Genomic DNA, 26,562 nt, shown 5'->3' with positions numbered 1-26,562 from the left:
AGAAGCTATTCAAACTTGGATCTCTTTTGAACCTTGGAAGAGGAATGAAGAGATCAAGCTAGAAATGCTTTCTCATGCTGGACCAAATTGGGTTTGGATGGGTATGTGACTGTAACCCTCTCAATACTTGGTTTGGGAAATGCATGTGGTATAATCAGTGACCATACTTCATCTCTTCTCATGAGCAATTGACCAAGGAATTGGCTATTGATCAATATTTGAGAGATTGAATTGCAAGGAATTGCAATTCAATCACTTAAGATTGCCAAGGAGATCAATGAGTGCATTGATTGAGGAAGAGATGAAAATGAACTTGATCCGGAGAATTGCAACATCTCCTAAGCCCAATGAACTCCCCATCTCTAATCTTACCCATTCTCTTTAATTTCTGCGATTTACTTTTATGAGCAAATCTCCCATTCCCATTTATAATTCTGCAATTTATTTTCAGTCATTTACTTCCAGTCCTTTAATTCTAGCATTTACTTTTCTGTTATTTAAATTCCCGCCATTTTATTTTCTGCAACTCTCAACCCAATTTCTGGATTCGCTCAACTAGAACATTCTTCTAATTAAAGTTGCTTGATCAATCAATCCCTGTGGGATTCGACCTCACTTTATTGTGAGTTTTTACTTGACGACAACTTCGGTACACTTGCCGAAGGAAGATTTGTTGAGAGACAAGTTTTCCCCGCATCAAGTTTATGGCACCGTTGCCGGGGATTGATTGTGCATCAACAATGATTAGATTGGAAGATCACTAGATTGAGCATTTTATTTTGTGAATTTCATTTTTCTGTTTGAGTGATTTACTTTTTGTTTTAGTTAAACTTCTTCCCTTCTCCATCTACTCTTTTGTTTTTCTTTGTTATTTTCAATTCTGTTTGCTAACCCACTAACTGTTTGATATATTGCATCACCCACAACTAACAATAACTCTGACACAAATACTGTCTGCACCTATTTTCTTTGCTTGTACTTGTTGGTTGTATGACAGGGAGAAGAAGCGGGGCTTCAACTTCCTTTAATTCTGAACCAGAGAGAACCTTCCTTAGACTAAGGAGGGAGGCAAAAGAAAAACGAGTAGTTGGTGCTGAAGAAGAGGAGGAACAGTTTGAGGAATACTTTGAACCAAACATGGAAGAAAACATGGAAAATCATCATGAAGAAGAGACTCACAACCATGGCAGAGGAGGTGGAGCAAATCATGCTGGGGAGGATAGAAGAGTTTTGGGCTCTTACATTAATCCAAACCCAGGCAATTGTGGAAGTAGCATCCAAAAGCCAACAATCCATGCCAACAACTTTGAACTTAAACCACAGCTCATCACCCTTGTTCAGAACAACTGTTCGTTTGGAGGAGGTGTTCAAGAAGATCCCAACCAACATTTGACCACCTTCCTAAGAATATGTGACACAGTGAAATCTAATGGTGTTTATCCTGACGCCTATAGATTGCTCTTATTTCCCTTCTCACTCAGAGACAAGGCAGCCAAGTGGCTGGAATCCTTCCCAAGGGAGAGCTTGACAACTTGGGAGGATGTGGTGAACAAATTCTTAGCAAGATTCTACCCTCCTCAACGAATCAATAGGCTGAGAGCTGAGGTTCAAACTTTCAGGCAACAGGATAGTGAGACTCTGTATGAAGCATGGGAGAGGTTCAAAGACTTAACAAGGAGGTGTCCACCTGACATGTTCAACGAATGGGTCCAGCTGCACATTTTCTATGAAGAGCTCTCTTATGAGTCAAAGAAGGTAGTAGACCATTCATCTGGAGGGTCCTTGAACAAGAAGAAGACCATTGAGGAAGCCATAGATGTTATTGAAACAGTAGCAGAAAACGACTACTTCTATTCTTCCGAAAGAGGGAACACAAGAGGAGTGATGGAGCTAAACAATGTAGATGCTCTGTTGGCCCAAAACAAGCTCATTACCCAGCAGCTGGCTGACCTCACCAAGAAGATGGAGATGAACCAAGTAGCAGCAATCTCCCCTTCATCAACAACACAAGAAGGAGTAAACCAAGAAGCAGAAGGGAGTCAGGAGCAAGCCAACTACATTGGGAATTCACCAAGGAAAAACTATGATCCATACTCCAAGACTTACAACCCTGGATGGAGAAATCACCCGAACTTTGGGTGGGGAAGTGAGCAAGATCAAAACCAAGACCAGAGACGTTACAACTCCAACAACAATGCAGCTCACCAACAATTCACCCAGAGGACATCTCAACACCCCCACAACAACACTTCTTCACACACTTATCAAAACCAAAATAGCACGTCTACTCCGAACCACTCATCAATTGATGATAAGCTCTCTAAGATCGAAACCTTCATTGAAGGAATATGCAGAGACATTCAAGACAGTAAAGTATTCAGAGAGGAAGTGCAGTCAAACATGCAGAATCAAAATGCTGCCATCACAAAACTGGAGACACAAATCAGCTATCTTTTTAAGTAGCTTCCGAACCACAATTTTTGCTATGATGCTCATTCAAGCAAAAGGGAGGAGTGTCAAGCTATCACACTTAGGAGTGGAAAGGAACTGAAGGAACATACCCAAAAACCACTAGAAGAAAGCTCAATTGAAAAGGAAAAGGAGCAACATGGAATGCAACCCCCCACGCCAAGTTTGCAGAAAGAGAAAAAGATACCCCAACTCAACGTCTCAAGAGCTCCATACCCCTAGCTATTGAAGAAAAAGGAAGATGACAACCAGTTCTTGAGATTTTTGGAAATCTTCAAAAAGCTACAAATCAACATACCATTTGCTGAAGCCATAGAACAAATGCCACTTATGCCAAGTTTTTGAAGGAGCTAATGACTAAGAAGAGAAGCTGGAAGAACAATGAGACTATGATACTAACTGAAGAGTGCAGTGCTATCATTCAGCATAAACTACCTCAGAAACTGAAGGATCCTGGGAGTTTTCAGATCCCTTGCATTATAGGAGAAATCACAGTAGAAAAGGCTCTTTGTGACTTAGGGGCCAGCATCAATTTGATGTCAGTAGCTATGATGAGAAAGATGAAAATTGAGGAGGCTAAACCAACAAAAATGGCTCTACAACTGGCAGACCGATCGTTCAAATTCCCTCACGGGATAGTGGAGGATTTGCTAGTAAAAGTAGGAGATTTCATATTCCCAGCAGATTTTGTGGTGCTGGACATGCAGGAAGACGCCAAAACCTCCATCATTTTGGGAAGGCCATTCTTGGCCACTGCTGGAGCTGTCATTGATGTTCAAAAAGGTGACCTCACCCTTAGATTACACAATGAAAAGATGACATTCAATGTGTTCAAGGCCATGAGTTATCCACCGGAACAATTGGGGGAATGCATGAGGTTAGATGCACTTGAGGATGAAGTGCAGGAGAATTTTGAAGAAGATGAACCTGAAGAGAACGAGAGATTGGTGGAGGAAGAATCTGAATCAAGTGAAGAGGTAGCTACAACAGAAACACATATACCAGATGCACCAAAGGAAGGGAGCGAAAAATCAGAAGCACCCAAACTTGAACTCAAAGCATTGCCACCCACTCTCAAATATGCATATCTAGGAGAAAATGAAAACTACCCAGTGATCATAAATTCATCCCTCAGTCAAGATCAAGAGGACGAGCTACTCAAGGTGCTGCGGGAGCATAAAGATGCCATTGGATGGACCCTTGCTGACTTGAAGGGAATCAGTTCAGCCATATGCATGCATAAAATACTGTTGGAAGATGATGCCAAGCCATCCATTCAATCCCAAAGAAGGCTGAACCCAATCATGAAGAAAGTGGTACAGAAAGAGGTTATGAAGCTTTGGCAAGGAGGAGTCATATACCCAATTTCGAATAGCCCTTGGGTTAGCCCCATACATGTTGTGCCAAAGAAGGGAGGGATCACGGTGGTTACCAATGAGAAGAATGAGCTCATACCTACAAGGACCGTCACAGGATGGCGGATGTGCATAGACTACAGGAAACTCAATGAAGCTACACGAAAGGACCATTTTCCCCTTCCATTCATGGATCAGATGTTGGAAAGACTTGCAGGGCACGCATATTATTGTTTTCTCAACGGTTATTCAGGATATAACCAAATAGTGGTTGATCCAAGAGACCAAGAGAAAACCTCATTTACCTGTCCGTATGGAGTGCTTGCCTATAGGCGCATGCCATTTGGATTATGTAATGCCCCTGCAACTTTCCAACGCTGCATGCTTTCTATCTTTTCAGATATGATAGAAAAATTCATTGAAGTTTTTATGGATGATTTCTCGGTATTCAGAGATTATTTTCCTAGTTGCCTACATCACCTCGCCTTGGTATTGAAAAGATGCCAAGAGACCAATTTGGTCTTGAACTGGGAAAAATGCCACTTCATGGTGACAGGGGAATAGTCCTTGGTCACAAAGTCTCTCACCAAGGCATTGAGGTTGATAGAGCTAAAGTGGAACTTATTGAAAAAACTACCCCCACCCAGTGATGTCAAGGCAATTAGAAGTTTTTTAGGGCATGCCGGTTTTTACAGAAGATTTATTAAAGATTTTTCAAAGATAGCCAAGCCCTTAAGCAATCTCCTTGTGTCTGATACACCATTCATCTTTGATGAAACCTGCATGCTAGAATTTACACATTTGAAAATGAGGTTATCCTCTGCTCCTATCATTTCCCCACCTGATTGGAACCTACCATTTGAATTGATGTGCGATGCATCTGATTTTGCAGTTGGGGCAGTGTTAGGAAAAAGGAAAGATAACCTAGTTCGTGTGATATACTATGCTAGCAAAGTCCTTAATGAAACTCAAAGAAATTATACCACTACTGAAAAGGAGTTGCTAGCAATAGTTTTTGCATTTGACAAATTTAGATCATACCTCATTGGTGCTAAAGTGATCATTTTTACAGATCACACAACACTTAAATATTTGTTTGCCAAGCAAGAATCGAAGCCAAGACTAATAAGGTGGATCTTACTGTTGCAGGAATTCAATATTGAAATCAGAGACAAGAAGGGAGTGGAGAACAAGGTGGCAGATCACTTATCTAGAATCCCTCATGATCAAGGTGGAGAAAATGATACAAATGTTAACGAGCTCTTCCCTGATGAGCAGTTGATGACAGTTCATAAAGCACCATGGTTCGTAGATATTGCAAATTTCAAGGCAACTGGAGCATTACCCCAGGGATCAATAAACATCAAAAGAGGAAGCTCATGAATGATGCAAAATACTTTGTCTGGGACGAGCCATATCTCTTCAAGAAATGTTCAGATGGAATTCTTAGAAGATGTGTCTCGGAAGAGGAAGGGAGAGAAGTCCTGTGGAACTGCCACGGTTCATGCTATGGCGGGCACTTTGGAGGGGACAGAACTGCAGCAAAGGTGTTACAAAGCAGATTCTTTTGGCCCACTCTTTTCAAGGATGCCAAAGAGCTAGTAAAAAGCTGCAATGAATGCCAAAGATCTGAAAACCTGCCCAAAAGAAACGCCATGCCACAAAATTTCATCTTGGAACTTGAACTGTTTGATGTGTGGGGAATTGATTTCATGGGACCATTCCCAACCTCATATGCAAACAATTACATCCTGGTAGCAGTAGATTATGTTTCCAAGTGGGTAGAGGCTATTGCAACCCCAACTAATGATAACAAGGTAGTCATGAACTTCCTCAGGAAGAATATCTTTAGCCGGTTTGGAGTCCCAAGAGCCCTCATCAGTGATGGAGGGAGCCACTTTTGTAACAAACCACTAGAAGCTCTCCTCTTACGATATGGGGTAAAACACAAAGTAGCCACACCTTACCATCCTCAAACAAGTGGGCAAACTGAGATATCCAACAGAGAGCTGAAGAGGATCCTGGAAAAGACTGTGGGCGCATCTAGAAAGGATTGGTCGAAGAAGTTGGATGATGCTCTGTGGGCATACAGAACAGCATTCAAAACCCCACTTGGAATGTCTCCATATCAATTAGTCTATGGAAAAGCTTGTCATTTACCACTGGAGCTGGAACATAAAGCTCTTTGGGCTATCAAGATACTAAATTTTGACAGCATTGCTGCTGGTGCAAAAAGAATCTTGCAGCTGCAAGAGATGGAGGAATTCAGGTCACAAGCCTATGAAAACACTAAGATGTATAAAGAGAAGGCAAAAAGAAAACATGACATGCATTTGGCACCCAGGAGTTTCGAAAAAGGGCAGCAAGTACTCCTTTACAATTCTAAATTAAGGCTGTTCCCAGGGAAACTCAAGTCAAGGTGGTCCGGACCTTTCTTGGTTACAAAAGTATCACCATATGGCCATATCGAAATCACGGATGAAGGTTCAAAGAGGACATTTACAGTGAATGGACAAAGACTCAAGCATTATCTGGGCAACATGGGGGAAGACCCCAGAGTAAAGTACCATCTCAAATAATTAAGAACTCGTCAAGCTAGCGACGATAAAAGAGCGCTCTGTTGGGAGGCAACCCAACCTCAGGTAGTTTCAATTTCATCTTTATTTCAATAAAAGTCACAAGTGGTTTCCCCTGTATTGAATGGAGCTAAGTTTGGTGTTCCACACCAGAACAATCCAAGAGTGATGGTGTAATTCTAAGTTTGGTGTTCCACTAAAGGACATTGGTTAGAATTACGCCCCACTCCCAAAAGAACATTGCTAGCTCCATCCAACCAAGAGAAACCACTTAGGTGTAGTTAGACTATAGGTGATCATTGCTTTGTTGATAACAAGATATGAGGGTCTCTGCATATATGCAATGTTGTGTACTGGGCAAAGAACTAAGTTTGGTGTTCACACACCAAACTGAGTTCAAGAGGCACAAGCATACATATAAGCTAACTATGTCTCAAGTGCTTTGGGAACAAGCAACTTTCAGTGACCTTGTAGGAATCTTATAAGGAAATGGTGCACCTTCATCCAAAGAAGCGAGGTAGCAAAAACTAGGAGGATGACAAAGAGAGAGGGGGACCAGAGATCATCACCCGAAGGTTGTATTGTTACCTGATTCCATTGTACTTAGAATTGTTGAAAGTTGGAGTTCCGAATTGCACTTTTGATTTGTAGTTACTTGCAGTTGAACTTTTTTTAAAAAATTCTGTCTTTTAAGTTTGTCCTTCTGAATAGGTCCATGATTACTGGTCTTTATGTCACTGCATCATTACTTCCCTTTCTTGTAAGCTTGTCCCTTTTTAAATCAAATGAAGAAGAGAATGATTGTTTTCAAAAGACCAGGGTAGAGTTCATATTGTTGAAGTGCATTCATGAATCTTTGGGGTAGTCATAAGTTAGCTAAGTTGGTTCAGCCACAAGGCTAGGAGGACAACTATCTATCCTGAATACTTGACTTTGGATATACTCATGAGACTAAGATAATAACAAGATCCTAAGAAAGAAAAGGGAAAGAACAATGGAAGTGAAAAACAAAAGAAAAAGAGTAAGCAATAAGGTTAGGCATCAATAGTTTAAACTTGAGGCAAGTGTCTGTGGTGCTCCTGTGTGAGGGATCTACTTGGATGAATAAGCTCTTAGGGGTGCCTTATCACTTGGTAACTTGGGTTAACTAACTCGGGATTATCAGCTGAAAGTCCACTATCAAGAGTAACCTTCACTACAGAACACTTAGTAACCCAAAGAGGTGCTGGACACCAAGGTCTCAAGAAAAGAAAATAAATAAACTAAATGCCTGTGGTGTGTATGTATGGGGGAGAGACTTGAGTGAGTAAGTCCTTAGGGGTGCTTCAACACCTAGCACCTTGAACCAACTGGTTCAGGAGTGTTGGCTGAAAGCTTATCTTAAAGAGTTGCCCCCTTACAGAGCACTTAGCCTAAATAACACAAATAACCCTTGAAATAACAATAAAAGGATCAATGAATAAAAGTCTCATGAGATATAAACAAAGTAAGTGTTTAGGGACATGATAAAGGTCTGAAAGCCAGTAATAGAATGAATCTAAGTTGCTATGCATGAAACCACCATAAAATCAGTAATATGACTTCCACAAGAATGACTCATTCCTCTGGATATTCCATTCATCATTTTCTTGTTCCAATACTTGCTTAGGGACAAGCAAGCTTTAAGTTTGGTGTTGTGATGCCAGGGCATCTTGGCCAGTTTTACTGACCTTTTCTTTACTGTTTTTAGGTTAGTTTCATGCATTTCTTTAGGAAATAAGCTAGTTTTGGGTAAATATTCACTTATGCCTTGACTCAAGCATACATTGTGCATTTTACATGATTTCATGAGGATTTTGCATAAGTTTAGTGACAAATATTATGTTGCATTACTCATGACTTGGACTAGAGCTTTGATGCACTTTGTTGCTTGATTTCAGGACCAAAAGAAGCAAGAAAAGGGGAGGTAACTTGCAAGATTAATGAGAAAAGTGATTGCCAATAACACTCTCAAAAAAAAGCCATCAATGCCCACGTTAGAGAGTCACGTTAACCAAGTTAACGTGAACTCTAACGTGGAGAAGAGAAGTTGAGCCAACGTTAGTGACACTCAACATTGTCACGAACGTTGGCAATTACTCATAAGTGGCCATGTTAGAAGCCACGTTAACCTAGTTAACGTGGCCTCTAACGTTAAAGGGGGGAAGAGAAGCCAACGTTAGTGACACTCAACATTGTCACTAACGTTGGCCTATGGTGCAAAGTACCACGTTAACTCCCACGCTAACTTGGTTAACGTGGGAACTAACGTAGAAGATGAAGAGTTGTCGACAACGTTAGTGACACTCAACATTGTCACTAACGTTGAAGCAACCACACAACCCCCAAGAGTCACGTTAACTTCACGTTAACTTGGTTAACGTGGAAGCTAACGATGAGAAATGAAGGATGAGCCAACATTAGTGACACTCAACATTGTCACTAACGTTGGGATGGCTAAAAGATGGCCACGTTAGAAGCCACGTTAACCTAGTTAACGTGGACTCCAACGTGAGACCTAGGGGCACATTGGAACATTAGTGACAATGTTGAATGTCACTAACGTTCTCGAAGGATGGCAAAGGCCACGTTAGAAGCCACGTTAATCTAGTTAACGTGAGCTTTAACGTGAAGCAAGAAGGGGCACACTGGAACGTTAGTGACAATGTTGAGTGTCACTAACGTTCTCGAAGGTTGACAAGGCAACGTTAAAAGCCACGTTAACCTAGTTAACGTGGGTTTTAACGGGAGGCAAAAGGGGTGCATTGGAACGTTAGTGACAATGTTAAGTGTCACTAACGTCCCGAACTTGATTTTCACTAAATATTAACACTCCTACGCCCTGACTTAAGTCTCTGCCCACTCGCACTTTCTCTCTGCAAGTAAAGCCAAGCCCAAATAAATAAAGGAACTGCTTCAAACTCAAGATCCAAAGGCCCAAGACTTGAAGATAACTAGAAGCTGAGAAGAGTAGTATATATAGGAGTAGCTTTGAATTGTAAAAGAGTTCGGAGGCTGAAGAACACTCTCTGTATTTTACTTTCTTTGCAATTTCTAGTTTAGATGTATTCTCCATCTTTGTTTTCATTTTCAAGAGCTATGAACAACTAAACCCCTTTCATTGGGTTAGGGAGCTCTGTTGTAATTTGATGGATCAATACTAATTTTCATTTTCTTCTTCTATCTTTCCTCTTGATTTTACTTGAAAGCTTTCGATCTTATCCAATTGAGTAGTTATCTTGGAAGAGAAGCTATTCAAACTTGGATCTCTTTTGAACCTTGAAGAGGAATGAAGAGATCAAGCTAGAAATGCTTTCTCATGCTGGACCAAATTGGGTTTGGATGGGTATGTGACTGTAACCCTCTCAATATTGTTTGGGAAATGCATGTGGTATAATCAGTGACCATACTTCATCTCTTCTCATGAGTAATTGACCAAGGAATTGGCTATTGATCAAGATTTGAGAGATTGAATTGCAAGAATTGAATTCAATCACTTAAGATTGCCAAGGAGATCAATGAGTGCATTGATTGAGGAAGAGATGAAAATGAACTTGATCCGGAGAATTGCAACATCTCCTAAGCCCAATGAACTCTCATCTCTGATCTTACCCATTCTCTTTAATTTCTGCCATTTACTTTTATGAGCAAATCCCCCATTCCCATTTACAATTCTGCAATTTATTTTCAGTCATTTACTTCCAGTCCTTTAATTCTAGCATTTACTTTTCTGTTATTTACATTCCTGCCATTTTATTTTCTGCAACTCTCAACCCAAATTCTGGAATCGCTCAACTAGAACATTCTTCTAATTAAAGTTGCTTGATCAATCAATCCCTGTGGGATTCGACCTCACTCTATTGTGAGTTTTTACTTGACGACGAATTCGTACACTTGCCGAAGGGAGATTGTTGAGAGACAAGTTTTCCGTGCATCACAAGTGCACCCATGACCATTTTCAATGAAGGCCATCTTAGATCCACTTCTTCATCAACCTGAAAAGCCCATTCCAAATTCTGAAACCAAAAATAGAAAGTGTATAAATAGGAGTTAATTTGATTTGTAGAGGATCTTTTTACCTTTGGACCTTGAGCTCCATTTTAGTTTTCACTTTGATTTGAATTGTTCTGACTTTGGAATTTGGGAATTTGGATCTAGTTTTCTTTCTGCATTTTCTTTTCTTCTGAAACTTTCACTATCTGTTCTTGGAGTTTGAATTGAGATTGAAGAGCTTCATTGATTCCATGTTGAGAATTATCTTTTACCTCTCTTCTCAATTATTCTAAGGATTGGATCTGAGTTTAGTTTTTTGTTTTTAATTTCTTTCTTTTGCGACTTTTACTTTTCTGTTTTGGGGATTGGAGAATTGGATATAAGTTTCTTTACTGTTTTCTTTTCATTTCTTCTGAAATTACTTTCTGCTTAATCAAGAGAGAAATTGAGATCTAGATCTGCTTTCTAATCTCATTTCTCTTCTTCGATCTTCAATTTCTCTTTAAGAATTTCATAATTGAATCAAGTTTTCTTACTCTTTGTTTCTTCAAGCAATTTTTCCTTTTTGTTGTGCTACTGAATTGAATCCCTTCATCTAATAGCTTTCTGATTTGCTTCAATTTACATTTTCTTGTTAAATTCTAAATCCCAGCACCCAAATCCCATTTACTCTTCAAGTAATTTACATTTCTCAGCAATTGAGATTCAGTAATTTACATTTCTTGCATTTTAAGTTTTTGCAATTTACTTTTCTTGCAATTTAAGTTTCAGCTCTTTTACTTCCTTATTCTTTAAGTTACATGCAATTTACCTTTTCTGCATCTTTAGATTCAGTCAATTTACCTTCTGCACTCTATTTTTCTGCTCAATTTACATTCTGCACTTCTATTTACTTGCAATTTAGCTTCTGTCACTCAAAATCACTCCATTCCTCAACTGTTCGCTTAACTAAATTCAACACCTAACTAAAATTGCTCAATCCATCAATCCTCGTGGGATCGACCTCACTCTTGTGAGTAATTACTACTTGATGCGACCCGGTATACTTGCCGGTGCGTTTTCGTGTGGAATCGCATTTCCAACCCCAAAAGGATCTTATAGAAGACAGTGAGCACCTTAAAAAATGACTGGACAATGAGACTTGATGATGCTCTCTGGGTGTACAAGACATCCTTCAAGACCCCTATTAGAATGTTTCCATATCAGTTAGTCTATGGTAAGGCTTGTCATCTGCTAGTGGAGTTGGAGCACCGAGCATATTGGGCAACAAAGTTCCTAAACTTTGATGCCAGGACCGCAGGAGAGAAAAGGCTGCTCCAACTGAACGAGCTTGATGAGTTCAGGCACTCTGCTTATGAAAATGGAAAACTATAAAAAGAAAAAGCCAAAAGTGGCATGATAAGAAGATGGCTTCAAGAGTATTTGAGCCTGGCCAGAAGGTTTTACTATTCAACTCTCAGCTCAGGCTCTTTCCCGAGAAGCTTAAGTCTAGGTGGTCAGGACCCTTTGTGGTCACTGGAATGTCACCCTATGGTCATGTCGAACTCCAAGATGGGAATTTAGGTGGCAAATTCATAATCAATGGTTAGCGGGTAAAACATTATCCTGGAGACGAGATTGATCACCAGAGATCCACCGATCTACTGACATAGTAGATATGAATGTCAAGCTAATGACAGTAAAGAAGCGCTTGTTGGGAGGCAACCCAATCTTAAGTATCCTTTGGTTTATTTCTGTGTTAATTTCAGTTTTACTTTAGCTTGGTGTTTACTGATCTTCATATTTTTCTAGGTTTAATCTGGTTTGTGATCATGTGCAAAGCTTAGAACAGGGATAGAAGGACACAAAGGGAAGAACAGAACACTCTAAAGCTGAAAGAAAATTGCGCGCTAAACACCAGGGAAGGCGTTTAGCGCCTGCAAGGGAGCTGTGCATGGGGATTTAACGCCCCAATTAGGCGTTCCAATCCAAACCCTACCCACTTAGGGCATTTCCCGCCCATCATGGGCGTTTAACGCCACAAAAAAAAGGGATTGGCGTTTAACGCCATAGGGGGACAGAGCCATCCCCACATTGGGCGCTGAATGCCTAAGGTGGCGTTTAATGCCACCAAAGGAGCTAAATCTCATACCATATCTTACTAGTTCCCTTTCATATCTTTTCATATCACATCCTTTTGATATTCTCCGCTCCCTCCTCTTCCACTACTCATTCTCACCCATCAAATTATCTATGTCCCAATTATTTTCATACCATATCTCCTCATATCCTACTCATATCTTTTCATATCATATCCCCATCAATAAAAAATTCACTCCATCTTTTTCCACCCCCATAACCGAAATTGAATTCCCCCTCCCCTATAAATACTACTTTAATTCAAACCTCTCCTCACCTTTTCATTCTGCTCTTCAATTCTCCATTTTGTCTCTCCCTCTATATTTCTATTCTTTCTTCTGTTTTCCCTAGGATGAGCAAAAGCTTTAAGTTTGGTGTTGGGGCGCTCTGTTTTTCATTTTTCTCACACTCCCTATGGCACCAAAAGTTGGAGAGTCCTCTTCAAGAAAGAGGAAGGAAAAGGCTCCCTCTAATCCCACATGAACTCCATTGGTTTTACACTAAGGCTCATGAGGAGCACTATTATAAGATCATTAGCAAGAAGAATGTGATACTGATAAACCCCATTTGGAGGGTTTATCTTGAGTTGAATTTAGGGAATTTTGTCAACCTTTTTCCCATTTATCCAATGAAATAGCATGGTTTTATAACTTCTCCCTTAATTGTGCTTAACAGTGAACACATGCTTTTTAGGTCTTAAAATAGCTAAATTTAATTCACCTTGATTCTATTAGATGCCTTGATATGTTTGTTAAGTGATTTCAGATCTAGAAGGTAAAGATTAGATCAAGGGAATGAAGGAAAAGCATGTAAAAATGGAGAACTCATGAAGAAATGAAGGAATCACAAAAGCTGTCAAGCCGACCTCTTCGCATTTAATCAACCATAACTTGAGCTACAGAGGTCCAAATGATGCAGTTCTAGTTGCGTTAGAAAGCTAACATCCGGGGCTTCAAAATGATATAAAATTTGCTATAGTTGCATCGTGTTTATAGGAGCGCACATGCATAGTACACGTACACGCCGGTGGTTGCACATGGTTCACTTAATGCAATTCGTGGCCAGCGATTTTAGAAGCCTTGTGGGCCCAATCCAACTCATTTCTGATGCTATTTAACCCAAGGTTTGAAGAGGGATGACATACATTACACACTTGAGATTAGTTTTGGAGGTAAAGTTAGTTTCTAGAGAGAGAAGCTCTTTCTTCTCTCTAAAATTAGGAGTAGGTTAGATCTAGGTTAGGACTTCTTAGATCTAGATTAATTTCATGCTTTGATTTATTTTTCTCTTTATAATTATTCTTCTTCTACCTTTCTTCTCTCTAGTTTTGCTTTTAATTCATGTAATTCTCTACTTTTATATTGATGCACTTTTGTTTTTTCCATTTTCATTTTAATGCAATTTATGATTCATGTTCCTTTATTGCTTAATTGAATTGTTGTTGTTAATTTCCTTGCAATTGAGTAGTGTAGATTTACTTTCCTTGCAATTTTTACTATGCTTTCTTTTTATGCCTTCCAAGTGTTTGATAAAATGCTTGGTTGGATTTTAGAGTAGAATTTTATGCTCTTGGCTTGGGAAGGTAACTTAGGAACTCTTGAGTTACTAATGTCCAAGTGATTGACGATTGGGAGCCATTAACGCTAGATCTCACTAATTGATTTGGTGTAGAACTAGGACTTATGGACTTGGATTGACATAGCTCATTTGACTTTTATTTATTAGTTAGAGGATGATTTAATGGGGTTGATCCTTGCCAATTCTCATGTTGTGGTTAGTGATTAGGATAGAGATCCTTGACCACCAAACCTTGCCAAGACCTTTTTAGTTGTTAGTTTATTTTCATTGTCATTTACATTTCTTGTTTCTTATCCTAAAAACCCCAAAATATACTCCATAACCAATAACAAAACACTCTATTGTAATTCTTAGGGAGAACGACCCGAGGTTTGAATACTTCGGTTTATAAATTTAGGGGTTTATTTTAGTGACAAACAATCTTTTGTATGAAAGGATTATTGATTAGTTTAGAAACTATACTTTACAACGAGATTTCAATTGTGAAATTCTAGACCGTCAAAAAATCCCGTTCATCAAAATGGCGCCTGATGACATGCCAACATGTCATATTTTTCTATGCTTTTCATTTGTTTTCAATAGGTTTTATGCACTTTCTTGAGCCATAAGCAAGCCAATTGGGTAGATTTTCATGTTTTCTTTGATTCAATCAACCATGGATGAATTAATGCAATTTCATGAGATTTTATGCTATAATTGTCATATATTATGAAAGAATAACAAACTCATGATTTTGAGCATAGCTTTGATGTGTTTGGTTGATTGATGATAGGTGAAAAGAGTTTTGAAGAAGGTTGAAGGAAGAAGGAATGGTTAAGAGCAAGAGAGAACAAAAAGTTTGAGCCAAAGTTTGCCTCAAACTTTAGCTCAAACTTTTGGGAAAAAAGCTTGAGCCAACGTTTGCCTCAAACTTTTTGGCAAACGTTGGCATCACAAAATCAACACCCTGGAGGAAAAAGCTTGCGCCAACGTTTGAGGTCAAACTTTTGCTCAAACGTTGGCGCCACACCAACATACCCAGGGGAGAAAAGCTTGCGCCAACGTTTGCCTCAAGCTTTTTGGCAAACGTTGGCGCCACAAGGCATATAAGGGGTATACTTCCAACAAGAATAACTTGAGCTACAGAGCTCCAAATGAGGTGATTCAAAATGCAATGGAAAGTAGGAATCAAGAGCTTTCCAAGCATATATGGCACTGCATGGTGGACACTAAAATTGAGGGAGAAAACTGCCCCGAAATGTGCATAAACGAACATGATGGCAACTTGCAGTGAGGCCAACTGACCTCTGCACCTTCGACGGAGTATAACTCGAGCTGTGGAACTCCAAATGATGCGCTTCCAACGGCATTGGAAAGTAGACATTCAGGGCTTTCCAACAATGTATAATAGTATGGGGTGAACAATGTGTTTAAGTCTCCAAAATCTGGCGTTTTCGACCACGTTTGAGGCAAACGTCGCCTCAAACGCTGCACACCAAAGCCAGCGACCTTGTCCTCTTCAAAGGTTCATAACTTGAGTTGTAGATGTCCAATTGAGATGATTCCAAGTGAGTTAGAAAGATGGCATTCATAGCTTTCCAACCATATATAATAGTCTATATTGGGCATAAAATTTGCAACGTGACAAGAGGACAAAGTAGCCCCTAAGAAGCATACAAAAGGGATCCACGTTTGGCTCAAAGTTTGACCTCAAACTTTGGCTCAAACGTGGATGGCAGCAAGGAATGTTAGCTGATATAAAAAGTTTGAGTAAAAGTTTGACCTCAAACTTTTACTCAAGCTTTTCTGGTTCATGGCCCGGTTCACAAATGGGTTTCTCTCCAACTCCAAGAGCAATCAACAGAGGGTATCTTCAACCCAATTCCATCAAGAGCAAGGGCCCAATTGACACCACTCAAAGGCACAAGAGATAGTTAGAATAGAAATTTTATTTTAATTGTAATTTGTTTTGAATTTCATTTTCATTTTGTAAAAATGCCTATAAATAGGCATCTGTTTCATTGTATTGGGGGGGCGAGCTCCACTAGGGAGCATTAGGAATACAGAACTCTCTCTCTTTAGTTTTTCTTTTTGTTTTGAATCTTGGGTTGAGAATTGAAGAAATTCTGTTTCAATCTCACCTTGAGAATTCTCTCTGTTTTCTTCTTCTGCAAACTTTCAAGTGAATTGTGATTTGAATCAAAGTTCGTTTCATCGCTTTCATCTTTAATTTTCCTGCATCTTGTTTGCTAGCGGATCAAGGAAGGAATTGAGATCTATACTTGTTTTCTAGTCTCATTGATTTCCTGAGATCTTCAACTTCTCATTTAGATTTTGCAATTGAGCTGCATTTCATTTTCTGTTCGGTTCCTCAATTCAATTTACATTAAGCCTGCTGCAAATCTCATTTACATTTCCTGCACAATTTTAAATTCCTCTGCAATTGCTCTAAGTTCTAATTCACTGCAATTTTGCTTCTCTGTTTACATTGCTCCCAATTTACTTTCCTGCAATTTAAGCTTGCTGCAAGAGTTTTGAATTCTGATATATTGCTCTATTTAATTTTCAGCACCTCAGCCCCTTTACTTTTCATGCAATTTACTTTTCTTGCAATTTAAGTTTCAGCTATTTTACTTTCTTGTTCTTTAAGTTACTTGCCAATTTACATTCTACAACTCTAAATTCATTGTCATTTATTTTCTGTTGGCTACAATTTCTCACAATTCACTTCAATGTTAGCTTGACTAAACTAATCACCCACTAAAGTTGCTTGATCCATCAATCCCTGTGGAATCGACCTCACTCACGTGAGTTTTATTACTTGATGCGACCCGGTATACTTGCCGGTGAGATTTGTGTGTTTGGAATTCATTTTTCGTTTTCCACAAAAAATACACATCAAGTTTTTGGCGCCGTTGCCGGGGATTGATTTAGATCAACAATGATTAAGTGGGTGAGAAGTCTAGATTAAGCATTTTCTTTGTTTTTGTTCTTGAAACCAAGGTGTTTGTGTTTTTGCCTCACTAAGCAAATATCATCTGAAACATGAATTTCAATTTTATTTGGTGTTGTGTTTTACAAAATTCAAATGGAGTTCAACTCATCTTATGATCAAACAAATTTTATGGGATATTACCCACCATCACCAATCTCTAATGGTGGCTGGGAATATCACCAAGAGAATACACATTCTGAGCACTCCAATTCATGGAGATTTGCTTCAGAGACACAAGATGAGCAAGAAAATCATATGGGATATCTTCCTCCACCACAAAATGATGCAAGTTGCTATTCTAATGATGGTTGGGGGGAGCAAAACCAGAAAACATTTGAGAGGCCATATTCCACTTATCAAGAGCCATCTTCACTCGAACGTACTATCAATTCACTTATACAAAATTTTCCAACCTCACCTTCTAGTTTTTCATCTGAAAATTCTTCATCACTGGACTTTGTCTCCACACAAAATCCTTGCCAAAACTCACCACCCACACAAACTTCCATGAACCAAAGACTCTCAAATCTTGAGTCCATGCTCAAAAGAATTGCGGAGGAGAAAGAGAAATACCAGAAAGAACAAGAGAACTCCCTCAAAAACATGGAAGTACAGTTAGGCAAATTATTGAATGCAAGGAAGGAGGAAATGGAAAAACAAGAACACAAGGTCCCTGTGTCAAGTGAAATTGCAAAAAAGGAAGAGGCTACTGAGTCAAGTGAATTTTTAGTGAAAAAGAAAGAGGTAGTGGAAATAGTTGAAAATGAAACTGCACTTGAGGTGACAAAAGAACCTGAACACTCACAACTCTCACAAACCTCCCTGGACCAAAATGCCTCAACACTTGAATCCATGATTGAAAGGTATGAAGAGGAGATGAAGAAAGCTTGGGAAGATCAACAAACCTCCTCCATGAAAGAGCTATTAAAGCAAATGTTGAGTGCAAAGAAAGGAGTGGAGGAGCAAGAAAGTGAGGAAGTCATTCCAGAGAATTCACACTCAAGTGAAGCAGAAAATCACATGAAGGAAGGGCTCATGGAACCACCAATACAAGAGACTCTTGATGAAAAGAAGACTCCAACAATCACACAACCACCAAGACTTGGATTCAAAGAAGTGAAGGCAATTAACAAAAGCACCAAGAAGAGGATTGTGACCAAGCTACCAAGGACAACATTCAAGAGGAGGTCAACCACAAGCAATCCAACCCCTGGACCAATAGCAAGCAAGCTCAATCAAGCCATGTACAAAAGAAAGCTTGCTGAGAGGAAACCAAGACAGGGGGCAATAGCTGAATCTTCTCCTCTCTTGAAGTCATTCCTCTTAACAAACTGGAAGAAGAGGAAGAAAGTGAACAACATGTCAACCGTAGGTATAATTTCTCTTCTCTGCTTTGTTTTCATTCTTTGTTTTGTTTAAATTCAATAAATTGGCATATGGTTACATTCTAAGTTTGGTGTTGCCTTGCAACAAATTGTTTTCAATCTTTTTGGATGATTGCATCAAATCAAAAATGAAAGTGACGCACCAAGATTCTAAGTTTGGTGTGCCACCTATTTTTCTATGCAAATCATTCAGCAACACCACTTGTCTACATAACCACAATGTCTTTGCAGTGTTAATTTTCTTTTGGTTTGATATTTTGTTATTCTGTTTACTTTAGTTAATTCTTTGTTTTTAATGCTTTCATTTTAGTTTGCTTATTTACTGTGTTTAATAATACATCACCAAGAGAGCTTTATTAATGACAGATTCTTGACTTGGTGATTGTATTTAACATATAACAGTCTTTCTTTTTTTTTCATTTAGTATTAATTCAAATAAATGGACATAGGATTGCATTCTAAGTTTGGTGTTGCTATGCAACACAATTTGCTTCAAATCTTTACTTGATACTTGCATTGATTCCAAGTGAAAGTGTCACACTAAGTTTGGTGTGCCACTTATCTTTTATGCAATGTATTGTGCTCACCTTCTTAAGTTTGCAATCACAATGTCTCTATCTCTTGTGCCTTGATTATTATCTTTAATTTTTCTTGCTTGAAACACATGTACTACTAACATTCCTTGTGTAAGACATTCATGATCCATCTTAGCCCCATAGCCACGGTTCTAATAGTTGCTTGAGGATGAGCAAGCATTCTGAGTTTGGCAAGGGAAGGAGGAAGAATAGAGGAAAAAGGACAACAATAATGAAGATGAACTACAAGGTTGTAGAGTTCCTTTTCTCCTCATTTGTTTCCAGCGCTTAAAATGCATGATTGTCTTCATCTTTTCTGTTTACATGTGTGTATGAATAAAGCATAGCATGAATATTGATTTATAACATGTTGCCATGCCATTATGACTACCAACTTGAGTTTTGTAAAGCTTAAAGCAGTAAAGTATCATGATCATAAACAAACAAGGAATTAAAGAAGAGTTTAGCATGTGCATACAAGTATTGGAAAGCTAGTATGATTAATTGTTGCTCAATTGCATTGGATTTTATTTAATTGAAGTTTTCATCTAGAACATTTTGTGAAATCTTTTGAAAATCATGAAAACCTTGAAGAGGCAAATACAATTAAAGCAAGAAAAGAAAAAGGGAAAAAATGAGAAAGCTGAAGGCTCTGAGTACCAATGGCAATTTATTTGCTAAGTACTTGTGGTGTTTATGTATCAAGCCAAATACTTGAAAACAAAACATTTAGAAGTCAAGGTTAGGCTCAAAGTGCAAAAGCACTCCCTCAAAGCTCAAGACTCTGAGTATCAATGATTAGAGAGTCAAGAAAAGAAAAGAAAAAAATGAGCTTAATGAAGTCCTCTAATCAAATGCTTGTGGTTCTTATGTATCAAGTGGTAATACTTGAAAACAAAGCATTTAGAAGTCGTAGCTTTGTTATCAACTCATGGAGCAAAGCACCCAAAAGGAGAAGCTAAATAAGAAAATCAAAAGCTTGTTTCAAGGAAGAAATAAAAGAGAAATATTTCATAAATTGAGCTAGATGGGAGCATCAATCATTTACATTTCTTTTGTGATTGTAGCATGCTTAGAAAACTAGCTTACCATGAACATTGAGTTGCTATTCTTCTTGCCTTGGATTGTCAATCTCTATTGCATGATTCTTTTCTTGCTTGGGGACAAGCAAGGTTTAAGTTTGGTGTTGTGATGACATGCCAACATGTCATATTTTTCTATGCTTTTTCATTTGTTTTCAATAGGTTTTATGCACTTTCTTGAGCCATAAGCAAGCCAATTGGGTAGATTTTCATGTTTCCTTTGATTCAATCAACCATGGATAAATTAATACAATTTCATGAGATTTTATGCTATAATTGTCATATATTATGAAAGAATAACAAACTCATGATTTTGAGCATAGCTTTGATGTGTTTGGTTGATTGATGATAGGTGAAAAGAGTTTTGAAGAAGGTTGAAGGAAGAAGGAATGGTTAAGAGCAAGAGAGAACAAAAAGTTTGAGCCAAAGTTTGCCTCAAACTTTAGCTCAAACTTTTGGGAAAAAAGCTTGAGCCAACGTTTGCCTCAAACTTTTTGGCAAACGTTGGCATCACAAAATCAACACCCTGGAGGAAAAAGCTTGCGCCAACGTTTGAGGTCAAACTTTTGCTCAAACGTTGGCGCCACACCAACATACCCAGGGGAGAAAAAGCTTGTGCCAACGTTTGCCTCAAGCTTTTTGGCAAACGTTGGCGCCACAAGGCATATAAGGGGTATACTTCCAACAAGAATAACTTGAGCTACAGAGCTCCAAATGAGGTGATTCAAAAAGAAATGGAAAGTAGGAATCAAGAGCTTTCCAAGAATATATGGCACTGCATGGTGGACACTAAAATTGAGGGAGAAAACTGCCCCGAAATATGCATAAACGAACATGGTGGCAACTTGCAGTGAGGCCAACTGACCTCTGCACCTTCGACGGAGTATAACTCGAGCTGTGGAACTCCAAATGATGCGCTTCCAACGGCATTGAAAAGTAGACATTCAGGGCTTTCCAATAATGTATAATAGTATGGGGTGAACAATGTGTTTGAATCTCCAAAATCTGGCGTTTTCGTCCACGTTTGAGGCAAACGTCGCCTCAAACGCTGCACACCAAAGCCAGCGACCTTGTCCTCTTCAAAGGAGCATAACTTGAGTTGTAGATGTCTAATTGAGGTGATTCCAAGTGAGTTAGAAAGCTGGCATTCAGAGCTTTCCAACCATATATAATAGTCTATATTGGGCATAAAATTTGCAACGTGACAAGAGGACAAAGTAGCCCCTAAGAAGCATACAAAAGGGATCCACGTTTGGCTCAAAGTTTGACCTCAAACTTTGGCTCAAACGTGGATGGCAGCAAGGAATGTTAGCTGATATGAAAAGTTTGAGTAAAAGTTTGACCTCAAACTTTTACTCAAGCTTTTCTGGTTCATGGCCCGGTTCACAAATGGGTTTCTCTCCAACTCCAAGAGCAATCAACAAAGGCTATCTTCAACCCAATTCCATCAAGAGCAAGGGCCCAATTGACACCACTCAAAGGCACAAGAGATAGTTAGAATAGAAATTTCATTTTAATTGTAATTTGTTTTGAATTTCATTTTCATTTTGTAAAAATGCCTATAAATAGGCATCTGTTTCATTGTATTGGGGGGGCGAGCTCCACTAGGGAGCATTAGGAATACATAACTCTCTCTCTTTAGTTTTTCTTTTTGTTTTGAATCTTGGGTTGAGAATTGAAGAAATTCTGTTTCAATCTCACCTTGAGAATTCTCTCTGTTTTCTTCTTCTGCAAACTTTCAAGTGAATTGTGATTTGAATCAAAGTTCGTTTCATCGCTTTCATCTTTAATTTTCCTGCATCTTGTTTGCTAGCGGATCAAGGAAGGAATTGAGATCTATACTTGTTTTCTAGTCTCATTGATTTCCTGAGATCTTCAACTTCTCATTTAGATTTTGCAATTGAGCTGCATTTCATTTTCTGTTCGGTTCCTCAATTCAATTTACATTAAGCCTGCTGCAAATCTCATTTACATTTCCTGCACAATTTTAAATTCCTCTGCAATTGCTCTAAGTTCTAATTCACTGCAATTTTGCTTCTCTGTTTACATTGCTCCCAATTTACTTTCCTGCAATTTAAGCTTGCTGCAAGAGTTTTGAATTCTGATATATTGCTCTATTTAATTTCCAGCACCTCAGCCCCTTTACTTTTCATGCAATTTACTTTTCTTGCAATTTAAGTTTCAGCTATTTTACTTTCTTGTTCTTTAAGTTACTTGCCAATTTATATTCTGCAACTCTAAATTCATTGTCATTTATTTTCTGTTGGCTACAATTTCACACAATTCACTTCAATGTTAGCTTGACTAAACTAATCACCCACTAAAGTTGCTTGATCTATCAATCCCTGTGGGATCGACCTCACTCACGTGAGTTTTATTACTTGATGCGACCCGGTATACTTGCCGGTGAGATTTGTGTGTTTGGAATTCATTTTTTGTTTTCCACAAAAAATACACATCAGCGCCGTTGCCGGGGAATTGCAATGGTGTTGTGTTATTGGTTATTGTATATATGTGAATATTGTAAATAGGTTTGTCTTTTGATTCTTTGTTAGTTCTTACTAGTTTTAGGATTTAATTTTCTTGCTTCTTATTTGATTTTTGTTTTCATTTTCTCTTGCTATCATGAATTCTCACCTTGGCTATGAGTGTGATTACAACTATGTTGTAGGAAATGAGAGCTACAATGAAGATGTGTATCAAGGATGGGACAATCAAAGGTGGAAGGAGCCATATGCGTATGATCAATCTTCATGGCAACAACCTCCACCAATACACTATGAACAAGACCCATTCTATGATGCATATCAATCCAATGGCTATGGTGAATCTCCTTGTGACTTTCAAGAACCACCACCATATGCCTATGAGCCATATCCATCCTACCAACTACCTTTTGAACCATATGAGCCATACATGGAACCACCATTCCAATATCCATACTCCCAAGAACCACCTCAATACACACCACCATACCCTTACCAAGAAGAATCACCTTCCTATTATGAACTCTTTCTCCAATACAATGAACCCTCTTATCCACTCCAATCCCTAGTGGATGAAATCCTTAGCCTTATACTTCAAGGGCAAGGAGAAATACAAAGGGAGACACTAGAATTTGTGACTACCTTGACCAAGGTAGTAAGCATTTTAGCCTCCCAATGCTTGAGCACTCAAAGCACTCTCATGGTCACATGTGGAGAATTAATTGAAAAGCATAGCAGAAAGGAGAAATTGGAAACTCCGGTGGAAAATGAGGAATGTTATTTTGTATTAGAGCAATTGGAGAAGCCTATGATCATTAAAAAAAAGGAAGAAGTGGTTAAAGACCTAGGAAATGCGGAACCTCTATGGGAAGCTAAAATCATAGAAAATTCCTCCAAGAAGGTTGAACTTGTTGTTGAGGAGGAGCGTGTACAACCTCCAAAACAATTGTTGAATGAAGACTTGGAAGGAATGGAGCAAACATTGAGTTCCCTTGGAGATGAAGATCATGCATCCAACTTTCTTGGTGGTGAATCCTTTGAATTTGAAGAACCTTCTCCTAATGAGATGGAAAGCAATGTGGAGGTAGATTTTTCTCTTCCTCCCATTTATGATTTGAGTGATGGAGAAGAGTTAGATGAAATTGATGAACAAAGGATTAAAGTTGAAGAAGTTTGTGAAGAGGTGGAAGTGGTCAAGGAAGACCATAAGGTGGTAGGGCTTACAAGTACATTAGAGATACCTCTCCCCAAGCCGCCACCATCCGTTCTTTCATTCAAGTGGGTAAATTCCTTATACTTAAGCTTTATTATTCCCCTTGAATATGGTTTGCTAGAGATGGATGGTCAACTTAGATATATTTGTGGTTTTAAGAGCAAAAGGGAGATGGCTAGTGGTTGGAAATATCATTCTAAGCTCATGGTGGTTGCACGTTCAAGGTTGAATAGTAATGGTTGGTGTAGAAGCCAATTGCAAGGGTCTAGGAAGTTGTTTGGAGGCTTCTTTGAGAATTCTAAGGTCATGCCACCCAATTAGAATCATGATGATCAATTTGAAGATGGGTGTCAAAACAAAGTGTGGGATCCCAGATCGCACAAGGAGAATCAATTTTGGGAGCCCTTGACTTGTGAAGAATTCCATCAAGGCTTAGAGGCATTACCTTTGAAGAATAGAGCATATTGGAGAACCAAGCATTGGTGGGAGTTCCAAGATGAATTTAAGCACAAGCCACCTTGAGAGGAGCTCCCCATAAGTCCAACTTAAGGACAATAAACAAAAGTACTAGGTGGGAGACACCCCACCATGGTAACTTCTCTTCATTTTCCCTTTTTATACATATTGGTAATTAGTTTAAATTCACGTTTTTGGTTGATTTGTTGAGTATAATTGATAGTTTAGTATGTTAAATAAGGTTTCAAGGTGTTTTGGTAGCTGTTTGGAGGTTTGGAATGCTTGGATTGGTGCAAAAACTTAGAAATTTTTTTTTGAAAAGTAGAGCACCATCCGTGCGTACGCGCACTGTGCGCATACGCGTGCATCAAGCATTTTTGCCTACCCACGTGGATGTGCCATGTACGCGTACGCGTGGATTGAGAAATTCCACCCCAAGCCAAAAACCCAAGAGTTGTGCGAACGCTGCGCTAGCATTGTGCCTTTGGCACAAAACCACTCGCGCGTACGCGCACATGACGCGTATGCGTCACTCTTGAAATAAGCCATCCGTGCGCATGCGCCATGTACGCGTACACGTCGCGTCCATTGCACCACGATCCGCGCGCGCGCGCCATGCGCGCGTACGCGCGGATGTCCTTCTTTCAACACATCTCTTTTCTTCTCCTCTTTCCATTTCTTTTCTTCTCCTTTCTTTTTCCCTTCTTCCACCCCTCATCCAACACTCCCAAACACCATTGATAACCATTTATTTTAGTTAACTAATTAGTTAGTTTTATTTAGTTTTCATTTCATTTTCTCTTTTTCATTGTGAGTGTTGGATTGTTATTCTTGTTTACCATTAATTGCTGCTAAGTATTAAAAAGGGATATTATCTTAACGTCATTATGTTTATAATCTTTGTTGGATTCTATTATTGAGGTTATATTTTGCTACTTTGTTTTGAGTTTTTCATGCTTACTTTTAAGAATACTAAGTAATGAGAATTGCCTTCGAGCTTGTAACTCTTCTTGAATTGCATGATTTGGCCACCATGTGATTTGAACCCTATTCTTTGATTAGGCAATCTCTTGACATTGGATGGTGTGCATTTACCCAAACACATTGTATTTCACGATCATATGCATCCATATGCTTATAGCTTGAATGCCTTCATGCTTCTTTAATGCTTGTTTTACCTTATAAGTTCACTTAAAGCATCTCAAGCACACTAGAATGAGTAAAGTGCATGCTCCTTTTGTGACATAACTTTTTATGCTAATGTGAATTCTAAAAGGCGCCTAATTTAGAACTCACATCCCTATTTTCTTAATGTCACACTAATTCACTCACTCAATTCTAGTGATTAGTACCTCATTCCTACAATGTATGTGGTGCACGAAATTGTGATTACACTTTTCACAACTCCGTACAAGTAATACCTTACATGAGTAAGGGTCGATCCCATGGAGATTGTCGGCTTGAAGCAAGTTATGGTTATCTTGTAAATCTTAGTCAGGAGATTAATGATAAAGATGGTTTTATTTATGAAAAATAAATAACATGAAATAAATGGTACTTGTGATTCAGTAATGAGAAACAGGTTGAGGTTCCGGAGATGCTCTGTCGTCTGAATCTCTGCTTTCTTACTGTCTTCTTCTCCAAACATGCATGGCTTCCTTCAATGGCAAGCCGTATGATCCTCTCGGATGAAAAATACCAGGTACGATCTCTGCACGGCTAATCAACTGTCGGATTTCTCATCTCGGATGAAAAATACCATGTACAGCTACCGCACGGCTAATCATCTGTCGGTTCTCGCTAGCGTCAGAATAGGATCACTCTATCCTTTTGCACACTGTCACTGCGCCCAACATTTGCGAGTTTGAAGCTTGTACCAGTAATCCCTTCCCAGATCCTACTCGGAATACCACAGACAAGGTTTAGACTTTTCAGATCCCAGGAATAGTACAAATTGGTTCTAGCCTTTACCACGAAGGTTCTGATCTCATCGACTCGGTCCGTGGATCAGAAACCCAAGAGATACGCACTCAAGCTGTCGCCCAATGACTATGTTGAGCTCAGATAGAACGGGAGTGGTTTTCAGGCACGCGTTCATTGAATTGAGAATAATGATGAGTGTCATGGATCATCACACTCTCTATATTGAAGTACGAATGAGTATCTTAGAATAGAATCAAGCGTGATTGAATAGAAAACAGTAGTAATTGCATTAATCCATTGAAACACAGCAGAGCTCCTCACCCCCACCTATGGGGTTTAGAGACTCATGCCGTAGGAGATA

At 39.0% G+C, this 26,562-nt stretch overlaps 1 non-coding gene across 1 annotated transcript; it reads right to left on the bottom strand.

The window, feature by feature from the left end:
* Positions 1–1,590: 1,590 nt before the first annotated feature.
* Positions 1,591–1,694, bottom strand: LOC112725947 (small nucleolar RNA R71). Its single transcript, XR_003165024.1, has one exon. It is a non-coding gene; the product is annotated as a small nucleolar RNA R71 (small nucleolar RNA).
* Positions 1,695–26,562: the final 24,868 nt, after the last annotated feature.

Source organism: Arachis hypogaea, chromosome 11 (assembly GCF_003086295.3).
Source record: "Arachis hypogaea cultivar Tifrunner chromosome 11, arahy.Tifrunner.gnm2.J5K5, whole genome shotgun sequence".
NCBI classification, from domain to species: domain Eukaryota; kingdom Viridiplantae; phylum Streptophyta; class Magnoliopsida; order Fabales; family Fabaceae; genus Arachis; species Arachis hypogaea.
This window is presented reverse-complemented; position numbering and strand designations above follow the sequence as displayed.